Source organism: Siphateles boraxobius, unplaced genomic scaffold, assembly GCF_051911475.1.
Source record: "Siphateles boraxobius isolate OS27281-9 unplaced genomic scaffold, OSU_SipBor_1 41, whole genome shotgun sequence".
NCBI classification, from domain to species: Eukaryota; Metazoa; Chordata; class Actinopteri; order Cypriniformes; family Leuciscidae; genus Siphateles; species Siphateles boraxobius.
Genome location: NW_027509042.1, coordinates 20,540,692 through 20,551,152, shown reverse-complemented (window position 1 = coordinate 20,551,152; position 10,461 = coordinate 20,540,692).

Sequence of the window (10,461 nt, the reverse complement as noted above, 5' to 3'; positions counted from 1 at the left end):
AATTGTAAATCATGTTATAAAAAGGCCACCGAAAGCTGGCACTAACTGCCCCCCTTAACTAACTCTTTCATTTCTTTCTCGCTTTCTTGCACTATACATCTCGCACTCACACATACCAGCGCTCTCCATACTGTGGTAGATCTGTTGAGAGGAGAAAAATAACCCTGCTGCAGGCCTTGTTCCTTACAAGAGAAAAGAGATTCTAAATCTCATCGTGCCTGTTAAATTGTGATTTGAAGAGAGCTCAGAGTTATGGGCCTTGACACATTCTGTGAGCTGAGTTTGTTTCTTTCCTTCTATTCGTTCTTCACAGTCCCTCACACTAGGGTACTTTCTGTCCAAAGAGGGAAAAAAGCAGACAAAAGGAGATGGATATACTAGAGGACTCAAGTCACCACTCAAGGAGAGCTGGTGAACATATTGCACTCTAGTGCTAATTCTTGTGTAAGATCATGGAAACCGAAGTGTCTGAATAAACTTTCTTAAGGTGTTTACTTTAAATATTTAAACTTTAAACATATTATGTAATATGTGGATATATACGATGCATGAATGATCTCTGTTTACATAAGAGCATCCATGATAAAGTAAAAATCCAGTTTCAAACACAAGTTATTTCATTAGAAAAACGTTTCTAGTACTTTTCAAAGATTTTTTTTAAATAACCCCAGAAATTTAACCATCAAGCAAAAAGTATTAACACATTTTCATGTGTACATGCCTGTACACCTCCTAAATATTATTTTAAAATAAATGTTTTTTAATATATATATTTTTCAATTGTACATAATTATTTAAAAAATATAGTAAACTATTAATTCACTATCATGATTGTGCTTTTGAGTAGACGCACCACATGACATTTTGAAACCTGAACTAACATTGTCTTGTCTTTTAACAAATGAATAGATCTGAAGGGGGAAAAAAACGTGTCTAATTGTTAATTATAAATAATGTGAGATAATGAAGTGATTATATAACTTTTTACTTGATAAACTTCACTTAAGCTGTCAGGATCCCCATTCACCAGTTACCATGCCTGTTTCCTTTACTCACTACTTTTCCCATAATTCTCCCTGGTCATCACCTGTACACCTTTCTTAATCACGACACCTGTCTGCTATAATGCTCATCAACTCTCCATAAAAGCCAGCACCACACACACAGGGGTTACCTACTTACTTGTATCGTCTTCCTATCATGTGCTCCATTGATCTGTGTGCCTGCTTCCCTGGATTCCCGTCTCCTCCATTAACGTCTGTTCAGCTCCTAAAAAATAAGAGACATTATCATCATCATCATCATCTTCAGCAATCATCAATGTGTGTGTGGTGAAACATACCTGTTTGGACTGTTTAATTCCTCATCCACTCTGGTTGTTGTGATTTGCTTGTCATCGAATTTCACCCTGTTGGTTAATAAACTGTCTTATCATTGTACTCACCGTTCTGTATTCCGTGACAGAAGCCAAATGATTTATTTGATTTTACATGTTTGAAATGCATAATTACTTTTTCTTTTATTACCCGAAAACTATATCAAAAAGTGAAATTGTAAATGTATATATATAGCAATGTATATTGTTATCCACACACCACACACAGTAAATATCACAAACACAATAATCCAAGTGATCGATTTGACTACTATTTATTTAAAATAAATAAATTGTATAGCAGAATATACCAGAATCAGTGAAGTAATTGACAGTCTTGCAGCAATTGTAACCTTTATCTGGGACTTCATGGCTGCATTTGGAGTCAAAACTCTGTCAGTAAATCTGTTATTAATATGCATAAGTGTTATAATCTTGTCTTGAATGGGCAGCCGTGTGTAAGGGGGAGATTTGGGAAATCAGACATAAGTTTCAGACAAGAAAACGGTCAACCCTCTTAATCGCATTTAAAATTACATATTTCATATCGATCAGTGGAGTGTGAAGCTGTCACAGAATATTACATATCTTAACATCCTACCATTAAGAAGCCACTTCAGTTGACTGCATTGCTTACTGTACTTATAATCTTTATTAATCTTTTTCTTAATTGACACACTTCATCTCCCCAGATATCAGAGATGATACTACACACCTGAGAAGGTGTGCATTTGCTACGTGTGGACATTGACATTGGCATGCTAATATATGAATCAATACACGTGTATATGTTCGTTTATGTAGTGTGTTTTTTTTTTTATTTGCATTAGACGCATATGCGCATAATTTAAGTTCTCACTGTGACCAACTGAACACTCTTGCTGCCTCTCAGGAATCATTAGCTGGCTGACTGTTCAGGTGCAGCGAGCTCTGCCACACAGCTAAACTTTATTTAATGCTTCAGGAGGCTGTTTCACTATGGGTCTCATGTGTAACGAAAAAGTAATCTCAAAGTGACGAGAGGAGAACCGCAAAGACGCACCTCTCCTTCATCTTCATCCTGCCAACCTCCCTGGAGCTCTTGCCTGTGTGAAGGCGATACCTCTGAGAGGCACAAGTTATGACCATCCCAGAACTGAACACTGCAGCCTTTTCAAACAAACGCCATACTCATACTATTCTCTCAATAAACCGCTGCAAACAACAATAATAATTAGTCTTGTTTTTGAAGAAAAATTATGTAAAGTTACCCGAGAAGTATGAGATATTAAGGGGATCGTCCACCCAGATATATGAATTCTGTCATCATTTACTCATCCTCATGTCATGTCGTTCCAAACCTGTATGACTTGTTTTCTTCTGTGGAAAACAAAAGATATTTTAATTTTGGTTGCCCCACAAGTAAATATATAGAGGACATGGGTATCGACACAAATTACACGATTTAATTCGATTCGATTCTATTTCGAATAACAAGCCTTCGATTATCAATTCATTAGGATATATATATATATACCTGTATATATATATATATATATATATATATATATATATATATATCAATCAGTTACAGTACAAATTTCCTCAAGGAAAAAATATCTCAACTAAAGCTATAATGTTATACAGGGAACCCTGTCAAGTATATATAGCATGGCAGGTTAAAATAATTGATTATATACTGATTTAAGATTATAATACACTGCAAAAAAATATATTTTCATGATTTATCACAACATTTTTTTTTATTTTGTCAAAAACGCTTAGATAATTCATGCGTCTCATGATAATATAATATTTTGAGTTTCTGTTGATTAAACCAATCTCCTTCATGGTATTAACTCTAATTTTTAATTTCAATAAACTTAATTTTAAGACAAGTTTTTTTTTAAATTTAAGTTTAACAAATAATATTTTTTATAGTGTAATAATTTGTTAATGACACAATTATGTTTCAGGAACACTATTATGTTTATTTTGATGGTCCACTTTAGACATTCAACTTCGCAACTACATGACAACTAACTCTCATTATAGTATTGGTAGACTGTCTGCTTAATATCTGCTAACACTTTATTTTGATGGTCCACCGACAGACATTCTGCTGACTATAATTAACTTTGCAAGTACGTCAACATATCCTGCTAACCCGAACAGTAACACTTAACCTAACCTTGCAGTTAGTTCAAGTTACTTGTAGTTAATAGATTGTCTGAAGTGGACCATCAAAATAAAGTGTAACCTATGTTTCCACTCCAAATAGTTTTTTTTTTTGTTTTTTTTTATGGTAAATGGACTGCATTTATATAGCGCTTTCACAGACCCAATGGCCACCAAAGTGCTTTACATATTTGCCTCTCATTCACCCATTCACTCAGTCATTCATACACCAACGGCGGTGTCAGCCATTCAAGGCGCCACTCAACTCGTCGGGAGCAGCTGGGGTTAGGTGTCTTGCTCATGGACACCTCGACACTTGGTCGGGTGAAACCGGGGATAGAACCACCAACCTTTCGTTTTGTAGACAATCTACATGAACCACTGAGCTGTTGTGCTCTTCGGACTCTTGCTCTCTTGGCAAGATGGCGCAAGTGTGGTCGGCAAGCCGTCATTTGTTGTCTATGTCCCCTTTATTGAGTTTATTCGTCTTGTTTGTGTGTTTGTTTGCACAAAAAATTACCACAGCGCTTGTTTATGATCGTTCGTTCCTCCTCAATATACAAAGGATTGTTGAAATTTTCTCAGACCCGAATTACGGGGGGTACAAGATTCCTGATCCACCTTTTTCAACCTTCCTGCCATCTGAAATATGTCGATTACCGGTCTGCGAACACCACCAGAGGAAGAAACGGTATAGACGACGGGGAACACGTGGCGGTGTGTTGGTACGCGTGAGGAGGTACCTCTGTGCCTCGTTGCGCGCAGGGCCGATTCACACGGATCTTGTGGGTCTGGCTTCCAGCTGTGACCATGGCCGGATTTTGTATTCTTTTAAGCACTGTCCCGACTTTGCCTATCCGGATCAACCACGATCAGTGCCATCGTCAAGGAGGTCGTCTAGATTACGCGTTTGCAGAAGAGGAGCAAATCTCTGCAACCTTCATTCATTGGAATATTCCTTGTTGCTGCAGCATCAACACAATTTTAAAGCACGCTACCATCAAACCACACATCAGGAAACAGTCTGCAATGAAGTGAAGATGGCGTTACTAAATGAAAGATCGATCTCAAACAAGACATTCACAATTAATGAACATTTTCTATCTCTTGGGCTTGACTTTTTATTTATGACTGAGACGTGGCTATATGCCGGTGAACTTGGTCCACTCACTGAAGTTTGTCCTAAAGACTATACATTTTTTAATACAATACGGTCAGCCGGTCATGGTGGGGGTTTAGCTACTATTTATAGAAATAAATTTAAATGCCGTCTATCTGACACAGATCTGTTTTCCAGTTTTGAGGCACAGCTATTTAAGAAGGATGGCTGTAATTCAATTTTATGTATATCAGTTTACAGACCCCCAAAGTATAATAAGGATTTTATAAGTGAATTTTCCGATTTTTTTATCTTCTGTTGTGCCAAATGAAGATAGGATTTTGATACTGGGCGATTTTAATATACATGTTTGTTGTCCTTCCAAACCTATGGTTAAAGAATTCTTGCAAACTATTGACACTTTGTTTTTAATCTTACTTGGTCATACTCATAAACAAGGGCACACACTCGATTTAATCTTATCATATGGCTTTTCAGTCAGCAACGTAGTTATCAAAGAATTTTTCCTGTCTGATCATAAGATTATTTCTTTTAATATAGATGTTCCTAGTCCAGAACCACTTTATGTGCCGGTAGCCCGGTTTGCTCGTGCTTTTAACTCATCTACATCTGAAAAATTCCTGGATGCCTATATAAGTTCCCCAAAAACTCATGAAATTGAGTCAAACTGTCGTGGAACAAAGCCAGATGAGTTAGTGAATAAGTTCAATATGTTATGTTCAAATTTACTGGACGTTATTTCCCCGTTTAAATTGAAGAGAGCTAGAAGTTGTGCTCACCCTTGGTTTAATGATGATATATAGGGTTATTAGACAGAAATGGAGAAAAGCAGAAAGGAAGTGGAAGAGGGACAAACTACAAATATCTTATGAATGCGTTAGAGACTGTATGATCCAATATCAAGAAGTTGTTAAGTTTGCAAAAGCAAAATACTTTTCAGAGCTCATCGCTAAAAATGCACACAGTCCAAAAATACTATTTAATTCTATAAAGAATGTGCTGAATCCGATTTCTAATTTATATCCTGATCCCTCTCCTACAGCCTGTGAAAACTTCCTTAAGTTCTTCTGCGAAAAAATTGATGTTATAAGATCATGCTTTTCGGACTCTTCTTTGGACCTACCTCAGTCCACATCGTCACAGATTTTAACAAATTTATCAGTTTTCTCCAGTGTCTCATAGTCATTTGCTACAAATTTTTCGACAAATGAAGTTCACCTTTTGCTCACTTGATGTTGTTTATCCTCGCATTATATCAGATACTTGATTCTATTAGTCCTAGTCTATTGTCAATAATCAATAGTAGTTTAGTCAGTGGGATAGTTCCATCTTATTTTAAACATGCCATTGTGCACTCTGGTAAATGTGCTGTTTTAATTCTGCTGGATCTTAGCGCGGCATTTGACACTATCGATCATGGTATTCTTTTAATTCGTTTACAGCAAATCGGAATCCAAGGTTGTGTTTTGAATTGGTTTGCTTCATATTTAATGGATCGAACCTTCTCAATAGAGACAGGCAATTATTTATCACCTCGTGCACCAGTTTCATATGGGGTTCCGCAGGGCTCGATCCTGGGTCATGTTTTATTTTCCTTATACATGCTTCTGCTGTATACTATTTTTACCAAGTATAATGTATCACACCACTGCTACGCAGATGATACTCAGTGTTATGTTCCTTTACATCCAAAGGATGATTCTAGCTTGCAGCGTTTATTTGATTGTTTGAGGGACGTTAAACAGTGGATGTCTGCCAACTTCCTTCAGTTAAATGATTCCAAGACGGAAGTCTTGATTTTTGGCTCATTGAAGTTCACAGAGGTTGTCGCCAGTAAATTGGGACCTTCATCTGGCAATATCCATACACATGTTCGAAATCTGGGTGTTATTTTTGACTCTGCTTTGACTTTTGATAAACAGATCAATGGTGTGGTCAGAAGCTGCTTTAAAAAAATTAAGGCATTTTTATCACCCAGAGACATGGAGTCTGTGATACATGCTTTTATTTCATCGAGATTAGACTACTGCAATGTACTATACTTGGGTTTCTCACGGTCCCTTCTGTCACGTCTTCAACTGGCCAAAATGCTGCTGCTAGATTGCTAACAGGAACACGGAAAAGAGAACATATTTCGCCAGTATTGTTCTCTCTCCATTGGCTTCCAGTTAAACATTATATTGAGTTCAAAACACTATTCTTTGTTTATAAGGGATTGCATGGACTGGGTCCTTCATACATCTCTGATCTCCTTTTAGCCCACCATAATGTTTTTAGAAATCTCAGGTCTACCAGTAGTCTACAGCTGACTGTTCCGAGGACACGTCTAAAATTAAAAGGAGATCGTGCCTTTTCAGGGGCCGCTCCACAGCTTTGGAACAATCTGCCATCTTATATAAAGACTGCACCTACATACATTGATTTTAAATTGTTGCATAAAACCCACTTATTTACTGCTGCTTATGGTCACAAGCGGCTGTAGTGGTATTGTATTGTATTGTTTTACGCATTGTTTATCTGTTGTTTTTCTGTTTTTATGGATACCTGTTTACACTTGTACAGCACTTTGGCCAACAGCTGTTGTTTTTAAATGTGCTCTATAAATAAATATGACTGACTGACTGGCTGTTATAAAAATCTGTTTTCATGACGGATTTATTCAAACATACATTAAATATTGAAGAACAGGTTAAATGCTTCTTTCTAGAGTTTATTTCTCTTGCTAACTAATGAGTTTATGGTCACTGAATGGCTTATCTGAGGTAAATGTATCAAACACTACTTCATCATTTCTGATTTAGACTTTGATTGAATTGTCCCCTTAACAATTGCTCTATCTTGTTGTATATCCCATTCATTTTATTATGGAGGTCATATTTGACAAAGAAGATCACAAGTGTAACTATTTTATAGACATTGAGCCTTTTCTAATCATGTCCACATTTCATATTGCAAATGCCACAAAAGTTACCAACATTCCTATTCCATTCCAATGAAGTGAAAAATGTTAACTCAAAACAAAGTTTTTCAGCCTAAGATGACCAAAGACCACCAGAGGTTTTAATCAAGTTATAATCTCTGTTCATTGTTATTCAGTCATAGATGAAGCTAGGATCAATTTACTGACACCAAATATATTGACCAATTAAATTGCTTTTAAAATGCTTACAATCGGGATAATGAGCCGTGGCCAACACGTCATGGAAATCTCATCTCTACGAGTCTGCTTCATGCTGTTATCTGAAAGGGACTGTTTCACGTAGGACAGGTAAGTGGAACTGGGTCACTGAGCTTTGCTTCCAATTTGCCACAGCGTTCACAAAGTGTGAATCATACAAGGATTTAATCTCACTTAAGTCCACTTAAACCCCTCTCTGCCGCAGAATGGCTCACTTGAACTGTCACAGGTAGGCCCATTTTATTGTACCATCTCTACTGCTCTCCTTACACCAACAGAGCCACTATTACAAGAGTGTTTATGAAACATCGGATTGGCCTGACATCTCCTACAAATCCATCCAAACTCTATTCGACAGGATTAGGGTATTAAGCAACCTTATAAAGCCATTAATGCACCTCTGTCTGCCATGGATGAGCTACTGTTCCTGTAGGATGAAGGAAAGGGAAGGGCACCTGGTCCCATGTTGCACCAGTTCGGACTGATATCAATAGTTTCATCTTTGTGGGTAAAGAACAAAGGACAATAATCAGGTCAAATGCAATCCTATACCAGCTGTGTGTCTGTGAACATGGCTTGACACCACTGAGCATCCATTTACGTTAAGTCCAGTTCATGTTAGTAATCCATTATTCATCTTCTCAAAAGCTTCCACTGATAAAAACAATGGCTATATTTTGTCCCATACTGAAGATTAGGTTATAGCGGTCTCCACCTGTTCCATTCAACATGCAAAATCAAATGATTGTGATTTTGTTTGGGTTCCAAGGTCAAGATTGTATCTCCAAATGACTATTTGCTACCAAAGCAGAAGCATAATGTCCTTTCAAAACTCAAGTAGATTTGGACTGAAGTGAAAAGATAGAAGATAATAAGTTCATAATTAATGATATAATGATTCATTCTCTATCACCGACTCTATCAAAATCAAAATCAGGGCTTGTGAATCTAAATCACATCGGGAAATCTGAACTGATACCCAGATCAATTGGTAACTGATAAAGTTGCTCAATGGTCTGGCTTTAACAGAATACATACATCTAAACATGATCAGTCAAACACCTTCAAAAGATCTAGCGACCCTCATGTTGCTATATTATATTATACCATATTTGTCACGGGTGGTTGCAGGAAGACAGAAGAAGATGAAGGTATCTTTTCAACATGAAGGTTTAATGATGATCAAAAATACCAACCCAGGCTCATGGGAAATACGTTACTCTGCCTACATTTTTGCAAAAGGTATGTCTCCCTGCACTTTTCGGGTGAAAAGTCCACTAGAGGCGCTAAGTGGTATAATTTTTTCTCCGTTCCAGATGGTTAAATAAAGGTTATAAAAACAATAATATGAGTAATGTACAGACTTCTCAGTAGGCCTATACACTCATTTTAATATAAATTAGGAATTATTTCCACGCTTTTGAGGTGCCACACAGCCTAGTCTCACGGCATTTCGTGATATGGTCACGTAATTTAATCTACTGGTTTGTTTATTTCGTTATTTTCGTAATGTCACCATTTTTTTTTTTTTTTTCTAATGTAATGCACGATTCTTTCTGCCAGTCGGGCTGGAGTAGAGAAAGCTGTTTAATCGACATTTATTCACGATATCTTATCATGTTTAAATATATGTATTTCATTTAATGTTATTATTTCGGTCTTATTGCCAGGGAAGCTGGACTGCTTTGCTGTTTATTGATTTAAAAAAAAGTATAAACGACGACGCGGATTTTAACAGTAGGAAATCACTTTGAAGAAGTCTGCTTCCGAACACATCGCGATATTTAGCATCAGTTATGTGTGCCAGATGTTGGTAAGTAGCCGAAAATACACTGTCCTAATAATGTTTGATATAATGTATTTTCTGATGGTCGAAATTAATCAGATTAGCTCATGTTCAGTCACTGCATTATCTGTCATCTCCACGGAGGCTTTGCGTTTCATTGCTTTCTCATTCAAAACAAGGTGATTAAACACTATCTGTCACGTGGCGTGCTATAGGCCTAGACCTTCTATCAGTTAATCATATTCATATTAGGTTTAAAGTAAGTTAGTACAATTAGTTCCAAAGTGGAATTTGTAGTAGAATCACAGCAAAAACAACACTTACCTTGCTTTTACCACAGTAGCCTTAGTTTTACTGTGAGAGGTGTGGTAAAAGTCAAGTCAAGTCACCTTTATTTATATAGTGCTTTTTACAATACAGATTGTTTCAATTTATGTATGTAGTTTTGTAGTTTATAAATGTAAATGTTTTACCACATTATTTGTAGTTTTAATGTCATATTTGTTGCAAATGCATATTAAACACAACACTAACCATGCTTTTACCACATTATCTGTAGTTTTAATGGGATATTTGTTGTAAATGCATATTAAACACAACACTTACCATGCTTTTACCACATTATTTGTAGTTTTAATGGGATATTTGTTGTACATGCATATTAACCACAACATTTACATGCTTTTACCACATTATTTGTAGTTTTAATGTGATATTTGTTGTAAATCCATATTAACCACAGCACTTACCATACTTTTACCACATTATTTGTAGTTTTAATGTGATATTTGTTGTAAATGCATATTAACCACAACACTTACCATTAGTTTTACTGTGATAGGTGT